This window comes from Convolutriloba macropyga, chromosome 9 (genome assembly GCF_964194025.1).
Source record: "Convolutriloba macropyga chromosome 9, txConMacr16.3, whole genome shotgun sequence".
Classification (NCBI taxonomy): Eukaryota; Metazoa; Xenacoelomorpha; order Acoela; family Convolutidae; genus Convolutriloba; species Convolutriloba macropyga.
Window position 1 is genome coordinate 62,344,322 of NC_134476.1, and position 14,331 is coordinate 62,358,652.

General features: G+C 40.5%; 10 non-coding genes across 10 annotated transcripts; all 10 read left to right on the forward strand.

The window, feature by feature from the left end:
* The first annotated feature begins 750 nt into the window (after positions 1-750).
* On the forward strand, positions 751-869 carry LOC142347513 (5S ribosomal RNA). The gene has a single exon (XR_012760501.1). It is a non-coding gene; the product is annotated as a 5S ribosomal RNA (ribosomal RNA).
* A 1,324-nt stretch (positions 870-2,193) lies between these two features.
* Positions 2,194-2,312, forward strand: LOC142347514 (5S ribosomal RNA). Its single transcript, XR_012760502.1, has one exon. It is a non-coding gene; the product is annotated as a 5S ribosomal RNA (ribosomal RNA).
* A 948-nt stretch (positions 2,313-3,260) lies between these two features.
* On the forward strand, positions 3,261-3,379 carry LOC142347515 (5S ribosomal RNA). Its single transcript, XR_012760503.1, has one exon. It is a non-coding gene; the product is annotated as a 5S ribosomal RNA (ribosomal RNA).
* A 1,324-nt stretch (positions 3,380-4,703) lies between these two features.
* On the forward strand, positions 4,704-4,822 carry LOC142347516 (5S ribosomal RNA). The gene has a single exon (XR_012760504.1). It is a non-coding gene; the product is annotated as a 5S ribosomal RNA (ribosomal RNA).
* A 1,324-nt stretch (positions 4,823-6,146) lies between these two features.
* LOC142347517 (5S ribosomal RNA) lies at positions 6,147-6,265 on the forward strand. Its single transcript, XR_012760505.1, has one exon. It is a non-coding gene; the product is annotated as a 5S ribosomal RNA (ribosomal RNA).
* Positions 6,266-7,589: 1,324 nt separating this feature from the next.
* Positions 7,590-7,708, forward strand: LOC142347518 (5S ribosomal RNA). Its single transcript, XR_012760506.1, has one exon. It is a non-coding gene; the product is annotated as a 5S ribosomal RNA (ribosomal RNA).
* Positions 7,709-9,032: 1,324 nt separating this feature from the next.
* On the forward strand, positions 9,033-9,151 carry LOC142347519 (5S ribosomal RNA). The gene has a single exon (XR_012760507.1). It is a non-coding gene; the product is annotated as a 5S ribosomal RNA (ribosomal RNA).
* A 1,512-nt stretch (positions 9,152-10,663) lies between these two features.
* Positions 10,664-10,782, forward strand: LOC142347520 (5S ribosomal RNA). Its single transcript, XR_012760508.1, has one exon. It is a non-coding gene; the product is annotated as a 5S ribosomal RNA (ribosomal RNA).
* A 1,324-nt stretch (positions 10,783-12,106) lies between these two features.
* On the forward strand, positions 12,107-12,225 carry LOC142347521 (5S ribosomal RNA). The gene has a single exon (XR_012760509.1). It is a non-coding gene; the product is annotated as a 5S ribosomal RNA (ribosomal RNA).
* A 1,324-nt stretch (positions 12,226-13,549) lies between these two features.
* On the forward strand, positions 13,550-13,668 carry LOC142347523 (5S ribosomal RNA). Its single transcript, XR_012760511.1, has one exon. It is a non-coding gene; the product is annotated as a 5S ribosomal RNA (ribosomal RNA).
* The last annotated feature ends 663 nt before the right edge of the window (positions 13,669-14,331 follow it).

Consider the following 14,331-nt stretch of genomic DNA (forward strand, 5'->3'; position numbering starts at 1 on the left):
GCTTGCCCACAAAAAATGAGCAAAATCGGACTAAAATTGACGATTTGGTGACCAAAACAAAGTTCGGTGATCGAAAAAGTTAAGCCTCATCGAGCGCGGATACTTTTTGTAAATGACAATTTCAGCGATAACCATTGCTCCAAACACACCCCACATACTTGTATAGGCCATTCTAATTGTTCCCCCGCTTGTGCTTACTGTGTATTTGATATTTGGAACGCTCTCGGAAACATCAATACTAATTGCAAAGTTTCCCTTTATTAAACTAACTTTTAAGTTAGTGCAAATCGCTTAGTTCCATTCTTTAGGCTGCACTCCGCTAACGCAGAGTGCATTCAAATAAAACTTATCAAATAGAGTTGATACTTACCTATTTAATAAGTTTATCACAACAATTAGGCTAAAAGCAATTCAGCTATGATTTTCCCAAGTACCGGCCTAAACCCACTGAAGTCATGCTTCCGGTTCAATGTCCGGTTGAGCAGGTTCCTCGGACCCAATTCATCTCTCCTTTGTTTTGGGGCCGTTCCACTGTATTGTGGATGGTTGGAAGCAAAAAGTTTGTGCGTTGGTCATGATACACTGTATGGCTACGAATTGCATAAATTATAACACAACAGTGGCTAAATTTGCATGTATTAAGTGACTATTTTGCAAACCGCAAGGCGGCCAGTTAAAGTAATCCTATATATGAATATAAGACTACAATACAATGCTGTTGTATATAAATTCGCTCCCACTTACGCAAATGCCTACGACCATACCATGTTGAATGCACCGGTTCTCGTCCGATCACCGAAGTTAAGCAACATTGGGCCTGGTTAGTACTTGGATGGGTGACCGCTTGGGAACACCAGGTGTTGTAGGCTTTTTCTTTTGAGTATTAAAGCCTCACAGAATAATAATATTTGATATCTACACATTTTAGAGCCTCCAAAAGCCTCGGTGATCGAAAAAGTTAAGCCTCATCGAGCGCGGATACTTTTTTGAAAATCGGTAAAAACGTGTCCAAAATGGTTCGCTGTGCCCGATTTTTTTATTTTATCCCCAACCATGGCTCAAGTGGAGCTTGCCCACAAAAAATGAGCAAAATCGGACTAAAATTGACGATTTGGTGACCAAAACCAAGTTCGGTGATCGAAAAAGTTAAGCCTCATCGAGCGCGGATACTTTTTTGAAAATTGGTAAAAACGTGTCCAAAATGGTTCGCTGTGCCCGATTTTTTTATTCTATCCCCGACTATGGCTCAAGTGGAGCTTGCCCACAAAAAATGAGCAAAATCGGACTAAAATTGACGATTTGGTGACCAAAACCATGTTCGGTGATCGAAAAAGTTAAGCCTCATCGAGCGCGGATACTTTTTTGAAAATTGGTAAAAACGTGTCCAAAATGGTTCGCTGTGCCCGATTTTTTTATTCTATCCCCAACTATGGCTCAAGTGGAGCTTGCCCACAAAAAATGAGCAAAATCGGACTAAAATTGACGATTTGGTGACCAAAACAAAGTTCGGTGATCGAAAAAGTTAAGCCTCATCGAGCGCGGATACTTTTTGTAAATGACAATTTCAGCGATAACCATTGCTCCAAACACACCCCACATACTTGTATAGGCCATTCTAATTGTTCCCCCGCTTGTGCTTACTGTGTATTTGATATTTGGAACGCTCTCGGAAACATCAATACTAATTGCAAAGTTTCCCTTTATTAAACTAACTTTTAAGTTAGTGCAAATCGCTTAGTTCCATTCTTTAGGCTGCACTCCGCTAACGCAGAGTGCATTCAAATAAAACTTATCAAATAGAGTTGATACTTACCTATTTAATAAGTTTATCACAACAATTAGGCTAAAAGCAATTCAGCTATGATTTTCCCAAGTACCGGCCTAAACCCACTGAAGTCATGCTTCCGGTTCAATGTCCGGTTGAGCAGGTTCCTCGGACCCAATTCATCTCTCCTTTGTTTTGGGGCCGTTCCACTGTATTGTGGATGGTTGGAAGCAAAAAGTTTGTGCGTTGGTCATGATACACTGTATGGCTACGAATTGCATAAATTATAACACAACAGTGGCTAAATTTGCATGTATTAAGTGACTATTTTGCAAACCGCAAGGCGGCCAGTTAAAGTAATCCTATATATGAATATAAGACTACAATACAATGCTGTTGTATATAAATTCGCTCCCACTTACGCAAATGCCTACGACCATACCATGTTGAATGCACCGGTTCTCGTCCGATCACCGAAGTTAAGCAACATTGGGCCTGGTTAGTACTTGGATGGGTGACCGCTTGGGAACACCAGGTGTTGTAGGCTTTTTCTTTTGAGTATTAAAGCCTCACAGAATAATAATATTTGATATCTACACATTTTAGAGCCTCCAAAAGCCTCGGTGATCGAAAAAGTTAAGCCTCATCGAGCGCGGATACTTTTTTGAAAATTGGTAAAAACGTGTCCAAAATGGTTCGCTGTGCCCGATTTTTTTATTCTATCCCCAACTATGGCTCAAGTGGAGCTTGCCCACAAAAAATGAGCAAAATCGGACTAAAATTGACGATTTGGTGACCAAAACAAAGTTCGGTGATCGAAAAAGTTAAGCCTCATCGAGCGCGGATACTTTTTGTAAATGACAATTTCAGCGATAACCATTGCTCCAAACACACCCCACATACTTGTATAGGCCATTCTAATTGTTCCCCCGCTTGTGCTTACTGTGTATTTGATATTTGGAACGCTCTCGGAAACATCAATACTAATTGCAAAGTTTCCCTTTATTAAACTAACTTTTAAGTTAGTGCAAATCGCTTAGTTCCATTCTTTAGGCTGCACTCCGCTAACGCAGAGTGCATTCAAATAAAACTTATCAAATAGAGTTGATACTTACCTATTTAATAAGTTTATCACAACAATTAGGCTAAAAGCAATTCAGCTATGATTTTCCCAAGTACCGGCCTAAACCCACTGAAGTCATGCTTCCGGTTCAATGTCCGGTTGAGCAGGTTCCTGGGACCCAATTCATCTCTCCTTTGTTTTGGGGCCGTTCCACTGTATTGTGGATGGTTGGAAGCAAAAAGTTTGTGCGTTGGTCATGATACACTGTATGGCTACGAATTGCATAAATTATAACACAACAGTGGCTAAATTTGCATGTATTAAGTGACTATTTTGCAAACCGCAAGGCGGCCAGTTAAAGTAATCCTATATATGAATATAAGACTACAATACAATGCTGTTGTATATAAATTCGCTCCCACTTACGCAAATGCCTACGACCATACCATGTTGAATGCACCGGTTCTCGTCCGATCACCGAAGTTAAGCAACATTGGGCCTGGTTAGTACTTGGATGGGTGACCGCTTGGGAACACCAGGTGTTGTAGGCTTTTTCTTTTGAGTATTAAAGCCTCACAGAATAATAATATTTGATATCTACACATTTTAGAGCCTCCAAAAGCCTCGGTGATCGAAAAAGTTAAGCCTCATCGAGCGCGGATACTTTTTTGAAAATTGGTAAAAACGTGTCCAAAATGGTTCGCTGTGCCCGATTTTTTTATTCTATCCCCAACTATGGCTCAAGTGGAGCTTGCCCACAAAAAATGAGCAAAATCGGACTAAAATTGACGATTTGGTGACCAAAACAAAGTTCGGTGATCGAAAAAGTTAAGCCTCATCGAGCGCGGATACTTTTTTGAAAATTGGTAAAAACGTGTCCAAAATGGTTCGCTGTGCCCGATTTTTTTATTCTATCCCCGACTATGGCTCAAGTGGAGCTTGCCCACAAAAAATGAGCAAAATCGGACTAAAATTGACGATTTGGTGACCAAAACCATGTTCGGTGATCGAAAAAGTTAAGCCTCATCGAGCGCGGATACTTTTTTAAAAATTGGTAAAAACGTGTCCAAAATGGTTCGCTGTGCCCGATTTTTTTATTCTATCCCCAACTATGGCTCAAGTGGAGCTTGCCCACAAAAAATGAGCAAAATCGGACTAAAATTGACGATTTGGTGACCAAAACAAAGTTCGGTGATCGAAAAAGTTAAGCCTCATCGAGCGCGGATACTTTTTGTAAATGACAATTTCAGCGATAACCATTGCTCCAAACACACCCCACATACTTGTATAGGCCATTCTAATTGTTCCCCCGCTTGTGCTTACTGTGTATTTGATATTTGGAACGCTCTCGGAAACATCAATACTAATTGCAAAGTTTCCCTTTATTAAACTAACTTTTAAGTTAGTGCAAATCGCTTAGTTCCATTCTTTAGGCTGCACTCCGCTAACGCAGAGGGCATTCAAATAAAACTTATCAAATAGAGTTGATACTTACCTATTTAATAAGTTTATCACAACAATTAGGCTAAAAGCAATTCAGCTATGATTTTCCCAAGTACCGGCCTAAACCCACTGAAGTCATGCTTCCGGTTCAATGTCCGGTTGAGCAGGTTCCTGGGACCCAATTCATCTCTCCTTTGTTTTGGGGCCGTTCCACTGTATTGTGGATGGTTGGAAGCAAAAAGTTTGTGCGTTGGTCATGATACACTGTATGGCTACGAATTGCATAAATTATAACACAACAGTGGCTAAATTTGCATGTATTAAGTGACTATTTTGCAAACCGCAAGGCGGCCAGTTAAAGTAATCCTATATATGAATATAAGACTACAATACAATGCTGTTGTATATAAATTCGCTCCCACTTACGCAAATGCCTACGACCATACCATGTTGAATGCACCGGTTCTCGTCCGATCACCGAAGTTAAGCAACATTGGGCCTGGTTAGTACTTGGATGGGTGACCGCTTGGGAACACCAGGTGTTGTAGGCTTTTTCTTTTGAGTATTAAAGCCTCACAGAATAATAATATTTGATATCTACACATTTTAGAGCCTCCAAAAGCCTCGGTGATCGAAAAAGTTAAGCCTCATCGAGCGCGGATACTTTTTTGAAAATCGGTAAAAACGTGTCCAAAATGGTTCGCTGTGCCCGATTTTTTTATTTTATCCCCAACCATGGCTCAAGTGGAGCTTGCCCACAAAAAATGAGCAAAATCGGACTAAAATTGACGATTTGGTGACCAAAACCAAGTTCGGTGATCGAAAAAGTTAAGCCTCATCGAGCGCGGATACTTTTTTGAAAATTGGTAAAAACGTGTCCAAAATGGTTCGCTGTGCCCGATTTTTTTATTCTATCCCCGACTATGGCTCAAGTGGAGCTTGCCCACAAAAAATGAGCAAAATCGGACTAAAATTGACGATTTGGTGACCAAAACCATGTTCGGTGATCGAAAAAGTTAAGCCTCATCGAGCGCGGATACTTTTTTGAAAATTGGTAAAAACGTGTCCAAAATGGTTCGCTGTGCCCGATTTTTTTATTCTATCCCCAACTATGGCTCAAGTGGAGCTTGCCCACAAAAAATGAGCAAAATCGGACTAAAATTGACGATTTGGTGACCAAAACAAAGTTCGGTGATCGAAAAAGTTAAGCCTCATCGAGCGCGGATACTTTTTGTAAATGACAATTTCAGCGATAACCATTGCTCCAAACACACCCCACATACTTGTATAGGCCATTCTAATTGTTCCCCCGCTTGTGCTTACTGTGTATTTGATATTTGGAACGCTCTCGGAAACATCAATACTAATTGCAAAGTTTCCCTTTATTAAACTAACTTTTAAGTTAGTGCAAATCGCTTAGTTCCATTCTTTAGGCTGCACTCCGCTAACGCAGAGTGCATTCAAATAAAACTTATCAAATAGAGTTGATACTTACCTATTTAATAAGTTTATCACAACAATTAGGCTAAAAGCAATTCAGCTATGATTTTCCCAAGTACCGGCCTAAACCCACTGAAGTCATGCTTCCGGTTCAATGTCCGGTTGAGCAGGTTCCTGGGACCCAATTCATCTCTCCTTTGTTTTGGGGCCGTTCCACTGTATTGTGGATGGTTGGAAGCAAAAAGTTTGTGCGTTGGTCATGATACACTGTATGGCTACGAATTGCATAAATTATAACACAACAGTGGCTAAATTTGCATGTATTAAGTGACTATTTTGCAAACCGCAAGGCGGCCAGTTAAAGTAATCCTATATATGAATATAAGACTACAATACAATGCTGTTGTATATAAATTCGCTCCCACTTACGCAAATGCCTACGACCATACCATGTTGAATGCACCGGTTCTCGTCCGATCACCGAAGTTAAGCAACATTGGGCCTGGTTAGTACTTGGATGGGTGACCGCTTGGGAACACCAGGTGTTGTAGGCTTTTTCTTTTGAGTATTAAAGCCTCACAGAATAATAATATTTGATATCTACACATTTTAGAGCCTCCAAAAGCCTCGGTGATCGAAAAAGTTAAGCCTCATCGAGCGCGGATACTTTTTTGAAAATCGGTAAAAACGTGTCCAAAATGGTTCGCTGTGCCCGATTTTTTTATTTTATCCCCAACCATGGCTCAAGTGGAGCTTGCCCACAAAAAATGAGCAAAATCGGACTAAAATTGACGATTTGGTGACCAAAACCAAGTTCGGTGATCGAAAAAGTTAAGCCTCATCGAGCGCGGATACTTTTTTGAAAATTGGTAAAAACGTGTCCAAAATGGTTCGCTGTGCCCGATTTTTTTATTCTATCCCCGACTATGGCTCAAGTGGAGCTTGCCCACAAAAAATGAGCAAAATCGGACTAAAATTGACGATTTGGTGACCAAAACCATGTTCGGTGATCGAAAAAGTTAAGCCTCATCGAGCGCGGATACTTTTTTGAAAATTGGTAAAAACGTGTCCAAAATGGTTCGCTGTGCCCGATTTTTTTATTCTATCCCCAACTATGGCTCAAGTGGAGCTTGCCCACAAAAAATGAGCAAAATCGGACTAAAATTGACGATTTGGTGACCAAAACAAAGTTCGGTGATCGAAAAAGTTAAGCCTCATCGAGCGCGGATACTTTTTGTAAATGACAATTTCAGCGATAACCATTGCTCCAAACACACCCCACATACTTGTATAGGCCATTCTAATTGTTCCCCCGCTTGTGCTTACTGTGTATTTGATATTTGGAACGCTCTCGGAAACATCAATACTAATTGCAAAGTTTCCCTTTATTAAACTAACTTTTAAGTTAGTGCAAATCGCTTAGTTCCATTCTTTAGGCTGCACTCCGCTAACGCAGAGTGCATTCAAATAAAACTTATCAAATAGAGTTGATACTTACCTATTTAATAAGTTTATCACAACAATTAGGCTAAAAGCAATTCAGCTATGATTTTCCCAAGTACCGGCCTAAACCCACTGAAGTCATGCTTCCGGTTCAATGTCCGGTTGAGCAGGTTCCTGGGACCCAATTCATCTCTCCTTTGTTTTGGGGCCGTTCCACTGTATTGTGGATGGTTGGAAGCAAAAAGTTTGTGCGTTGGTCATGATACACTGTATGGCTACGAATTGCATAAATTATAACACAACAGTGGCTAAATTTGCATGTATTAAGTGACTATTTTGCAAACCGCAAGGCGGCCAGTTAAAGTAATCCTATATATGAATATAAGACTACAATACAATGCTGTTGTATATAAATTCGCTCCCACTTACGCAAATGCCTACGACCATACCATGTTGAATGCACCGGTTCTCGTCCGATCACCGAAGTTAAGCAACATTGGGCCTGGTTAGTACTTGGATGGGTGACCGCTTGGGAACACCAGGTGTTGTAGGCTTTTTCTTTTGAGTATTAAAGCCTCACAGAATAATAATATTTGATATCTACACATTTTAGAGCCTCCAAAAGCCTCGGTGATCGAAAAAGTTAAGCCTCATCGAGCGCGGATACTTTTTTGAAAATCGGTAAAAACGTGTCCAAAATGGTTCGCTGTGCCCGATTTTTTTATTTTATCCCCAACCATGGCTCAAGTGGAGCTTGCCCACAAAAAATGAGCAAAATCGGACTAAAATTGACGATTTGGTGACCAAAACCAAGTTCGGTGATCGAAAAAGTTAAGCCTCATCGAGCGCGGATACTTTTTTGAAAATTGGTAAAAACGTGTCCAAAATGGTTCGCTGTGCCCGATTTTTTTATTCTATCCCCGACTATGGCTCAAGTGGAGCTTGCCCACAAAAAATGAGCAAAATCGGACTAAAATTGACGATTTGGTGACCAAAACCATGTTCGGTGATCGAAAAAGTTAAGCCTCATCGAGCGCGGATACTTTTTTGAAAATTGGTAAAAACGTGTCCAAAATGGTTCGCTGTGCCCGATTTTTTTATTCTATCCCCAACTATGGCTCAAGTGGAGCTTGCCCACAAAAAATGAGCAAAATCGGACTAAAATTGACGATTTGGTGACCAAAACAAAGTTCGGTGATCGAAAAAGTTAAGCCTCATCGAGCGCGGATACTTTTTGTAAATGACAATTTCAGCGATAACCATTGCTCCAAACACACCCCACATACTTGTATAGGCCATTCTAATTGTTCCCCCGCTTGTGCTTACTGTGTATTTGATATTTGGAACGCTCTCGGAAACATCAATACTAATTGCAAAGTTTCCCTTTATTAAACTAACTTTTAAGTTAGTGCAAATCGCTTAGTTCCATTCTTTAGGCTGCACTCCGCTAACGCAGAGTGCATTCAAATAAAACTTATCAAATAGAGTTGATACTTACCTATTTAATAAGTTTATCACAACAATTAGGCTAAAAGCAATTCAGCTATGATTTTCCCAAGTACCGGCCTAAACCCACTGAAGTCATGCTTCCGGTTCAATGTCCGGTTGAGCAGGTTCCTGGGACCCAATTCATCTCTCCTTTGTTTTGGGGCCGTTCCACTGTATTGTGGATGGTTGGAAGCAAAAAGTTTGTGCGTTGGTCATGATACACTGTATGGCTACGAATTGCATAAATTATAACACAACAGTGGCTAAATTTGCATGTATTAAGTGACTATTTTGCAAACCGCAAGGCGGCCAGTTAAAGTAATCCTATATATGAATATAAGACTACAATACAATGCTGTTGTATATAAATTCGCTCCCACTTACGCAAATGCCTACGACCATACCATGTTGAATGCACCGGTTCTCGTCCGATCACCGAAGTTAAGCAACATTGGGCCTGGTTAGTACTTGGATGGGTGACCGCTTGGGAACACCAGGTGTTGTAGGCTTTTTCTTTTGAGTATTAAAGCCTCACAGAATAATAATATTTGATATCTACACATTTTAGAGCCTCCAAAAGCCTCGGTGATCGAAAAAGTTAAGCCTCATCGAGCGCGGATACTTTTTTGAAAATCGGTAAAAACGTGTCCAAAATGGTTCGCTGTGCCCGATTTTTTTATTTTATCCCCAACCATGGCTCAAGTGGAGCTTGCCCACAAAAAATGAGCAAAATCGGACTAAAATTGACGATTTGGTGACCAAAACCAAGTTCGGTGATCGAAAAAGTTAAGCCTCATCGAGCGCGGATACTTTTTTGAAAATTGGTAAAAACGTGTCCAAAATGGTTCGCTGTGCCCGATTTTTTTATTCTATCCCCGACTATGGCTCAAGTGGAGCTTGCCCACAAAAAATGAGCAAAATCGGACTAAAATTGACGATTTGGTGACCAAAACCATGTTCGGTGATCGAAAAAGTTAAGCCTCATCGAGCGCGGATACTTTTTTGAAAATTGGTAAAAACGTGTCCAAAATGGTTCGCTGTGCCCGATTTTTTTATTCTATCCCCGACTATGGCTCAAGTGGAGCTTGCCCACAAAAAATGAGCAAAATCGGACTAAAATTGACGATTTGGTGACCAAAACCATGTTCGGTGATCGAAAAAGTTAAGCCTCATCGAGCGCGGATACTTTTTTGAAAATTGGTAAAAACGTGTCCAAAATGGTTCGCTGTGCCCGATTTTTTTATTCTATCCCCAACTATGGCTCAAGTGGAGCTTGCCCACAAAAAATGAGCAAAATCGGACTAAAATTGACGATTTGGTGACCAAAACAAAGTTCGGTGATCGAAAAAGTTAAGCCTCATCGAGCGCGGATACTTTTTGTAAATGACAATTTCAGCGATAACCATTGCTCCAAACACACCCCACATACTTGTATAGGCCATTCTAATTGTTCCCCCGCTTGTGCTTACTGTGTATTTGATATTTGGAACGCTCTCGGAAACATCAATACTAATTGCAAAGTTTCCCTTTATTAAACTAACTTTTAAGTTAGTGCAAATCGCTTAGTTCCATTCTTTAGGCTGCACTCCGCTAACGCAGAGTGCATTCAAATAAAACTTATCAAATAGAGTTGATACTTACCTATTTAATAAGTTTATCACAACAATTAGGCTAAAAGCAATTCAGCTATGATTTTCCCAAGTACCGGCCTAAACCCACTGAAGTCATGCTTCCGGTTCAATGTCCGGTTGAGCAGGTTCCTGGGACCCAATTCATCTCTCCTTTGTTTTGGGGCCGTTCCACTGTATTGTGGATGGTTGGAAGCAAAAAGTTTGTGCGTTGGTCATGATACACTGTATGGCTACGAATTGCATAAATTATAACACAACAGTGGCTAAATTTGCATGTATTAAGTGACTATTTTGCAAACCGCAAGGCGGCCAGTTAAAGTAATCCTATATATGAATATAAGACTACAATACAATGCTGTTGTATATAAATTCGCTCCCACTTACGCAAATGCCTACGACCATACCATGTTGAATGCACCGGTTCTCGTCCGATCACCGAAGTTAAGCAACATTGGGCCTGGTTAGTACTTGGATGGGTGACCGCTTGGGAACACCAGGTGTTGTAGGCTTTTTCTTTTGAGTATTAAAGCCTCACAGAATAATAATATTTGATATCTACACATTTTAGAGCCTCCAAAAGCCTCGGTGATCGAAAAAGTTAAGCCTCATCGAGCGCGGATACTTTTTTGAAAATCGGTAAAAACGTGTCCAAAATGGTTCGCTGTGCCCGATTTTTTTATTTTATCCCCAACCATGGCTCAAGTGGAGCTTGCCCACAAAAAATGAGCAAAATCGGACTAAAATTGACGATTTGGTGACCAAAACCAAGTTCGGTGATCGAAAAAGTTAAGCCTCATCGAGCGCGGATACTTTTTTGAAAATTGGTAAAAACGTGTCCAAAATGGTTCGCTGTGCCCGATTTTTTTATTCTATCCCCGACTATGGCTCAAGTGGAGCTTGCCCACAAAAAATGAGCAAAATCGGACTAAAATTGACGATTTGGTGACCAAAACCATGTTCGGTGATCGAAAAAGTTAAGCCTCATCGAGCGCGGATACTTTTTTGAAAATTGGTAAAAACGTGTCCAAAATGGTTCGCTGTGCCCGATTTTTTTATTCTATCCCCAACTATGGCTCAAGTGGAGCTTGCCCACAAAAAATGAGCAAAATCGGACTAAAATTGACGATTTGGTGACCAAAACAAAGTTCGGTGATCGAAAAAGTTAAGCCTCATCGAGCGCGGATACTTTTTGTAAATGACAATTTCAGCGATAACCATTGCTCCAAACACACCCCACATACTTGTATAGGCCATTCTAATTGTTCCCCCGCTTGTGCTTACTGTGTATTTGATATTTGGAACGCTCTCGGAAACATCAATACTAATTGCAAAGTTTCCCTTTATTAAACTAACTTTTAAGTTAGTGCAAATCGCTTAGTTCCATTCTTTAGGCTGCACTCCGCTAACGCAGAGTGCATTCAAATAAAACTTATCAAATAGAGTTGATACTTACCTATTTAATAAGTTTATCACAACAATTAGGCTAAAAGCAATTCATCTATGATTTTCCCAAGTACCGGCCTAAACCCACTGAAGTCATGCTTCCGGTTCAATGTCCGGTTGAGCAGGTTCCTCGGACCCAATTCATCTCTCCTTTGTTTTGGGGCCGTTCCACTGTATTGTGGATGGTTGGAAGCAAAAAGTTTGTGCGTTGGTCATGATACACTGTATGGCTACGAATTGCATAAATTATAACACAACAGTGGCTAAATTTGCATGTATTAAGTGACTATTTTGCAAACCGCAAGGCGGCCAGTTAAAGTAATCCTATATATGAATATAAGACTACAATACAATGCTGTTGTATATAAATTCGCTCCCACTTACGCAAATGCCTACGACCATACCATGTTGAATGCACCGGTTCTCGTCCGATCACCGAAGTTAAGCAACATTGGGCCTGGTTAGTACTTGGATGGGTGACCGCTTGGGAACACCAGGTGTTGTAGGCTTTTTCTTTTGAGTATTAAAGCCTCACAGAATAATAATATTTGATATCTACACATTTTAGAGCCTCCAAAAGCCTCGGTGATCGAAAAAGTTAAGCCTCATCGAGCGCGGATACTTTTTTGAAAATCGGTAAAAACGTGTCCAAAATGGTTCGCTGTGCCCGATTTTTTTATTTTATCCCCAACCATGGCTCAAGTGGAGCTTGCCCACAAAAAATGAGCAAAATCGGACTAAAATTGACGATTTGGTGACCAAAACCAAGTTCGGTGATCGAAAAAGTTAAGCCTCATCGAGCGCGGATACTTTTTTGAAAATTGGTAAAAACGTGTCCAAAATGGTTCGCTGTGCCCGATTTTTTTATTCTATCCCCGACTATGGCTCAAGTGGAGCTTGCCCACAAAAAATGAGCAAAATCGGACTAAAATTGACGATTTGGTGACCAAAACCATGTTCGGTGATCGAAAAAGTTAAGCCTCATCGAGCGCGGATACTTTTTTGAAAATTGGTAAAAACGTGTCCAAAATGGTTCGCTGTGCCCGATTTTTTTATTCTATCCCCAACTATGGCTCAAGTGGAGCTTGCCCACAAAAAATGAGCAAAATCGGACTAAAATTGACGATTTGGTGACCAAAACAAAGTTCGGTGATCGAAAAAGTTAAGCCTCATCGAGCGCGGATACTTTTTGTAAATGACAATTTCAGCGATAACCATTGCTCCAAACACACCCCACATACTTGTATAGGCCATTCTAATTGTTCCCCCGCTTGTGCTTACTGTGTATTTGATATTTGGAACGCTCTCGGAAACATCAATACTAATTGCAAAGTTTCCCTTTATTAAACTAACTTTTAAGTTAGTGCAAATCGCTTAGTTCCATTCTTTAGGCTGCACTCCGCTAACGCAGAGTGCATTCAAATAAAACTTATCAAATAGAGTTGATACTTACCTATTTAATAAGTTTATCACAACAATTAGGCTAAAAGCAATTCATCTATGATTTTCCCAAGTACCGGCCTAAACCCACTGAAGTCATGCTTCCGGTTCAATGTCCGGTTGAGCAGGTTCCTCGGACCCAATTCATCTCTCCTTTGTTTTGGGGCCGTTCCACTGTATTGTGGATGGTTGGAAGCAAAAAGTTTGTGCGTTGGTCATGATACACTGTATGGCTACGAATTGCATAAATTATAACACAACAGTGGCTAAATTTGCATGTATTAAGTGACTATTTTGCAAACCGCAAGGCGGCCAGTTAAAGTAATCCTATATATGAATATAAGACTACAATACAATGCTGTTGTATATAAATTCGCTCCCACTTACGCAAATGCCTACGACCATACCATGTTGAATGCACCGGTTCTCGTCCGATCACCGAAGTTAAGCAACATTGGGCCTGGTTAGTACTTGGATGGGTGACCGCTTGGGAACACCAGGTGTTGTAGGCTTTTTCTTTTGAGTATTAAAGCCTCACAGAATAATAATATTTGATATCTACACATTTTAGAGCCTCCAAAAGCCTCGGTGATCGAAAAAGTTAAGCCTCATCGAGCGCGGATACTTTTTTGAAAATCGGTAAAAACGTGTCCAAAATGGTTCGCTGTGCCCGATTTTTTTATTCTATCCCCAACTATGGCTCAAGTGGAGCTTGCCCACAAAAAATGAGCAAAATCGGACTAAAATTGACGATTTGGTGACCAAAACCAAGTTCGGTGATCGAAAAAGTTAAGCCTCATCGAGCGCGGATACTTTTTTGAAAATTGGTAAAAACGTGTCCAAAATGGTTCGCTGTGCCCGATTTTTTTATTCTATCCCCAACTATGGCTCAAGTGGAGCTTGCCCACAAAAAATGAGCAAAATCGGACTAAAATTGACGATTTGGTGACCAAAACAAAGTTCGGTGATCGAAAAAGTTAAGCCTCATCGAGCGCGGATACTTTTTGTAAATGACAATTTCAGCGATAACCATTGCTCCAAACACACCCCACATACTTGTATAGGCCATTCTAATTGTTCCCCCGCTTGTGCTTACTGTGTATTTGATATTTGGAACGCTCTCGGAAACATCAATACTAATTGCAAAGTTTCCCTTTATTAAACTAACTTTTAAG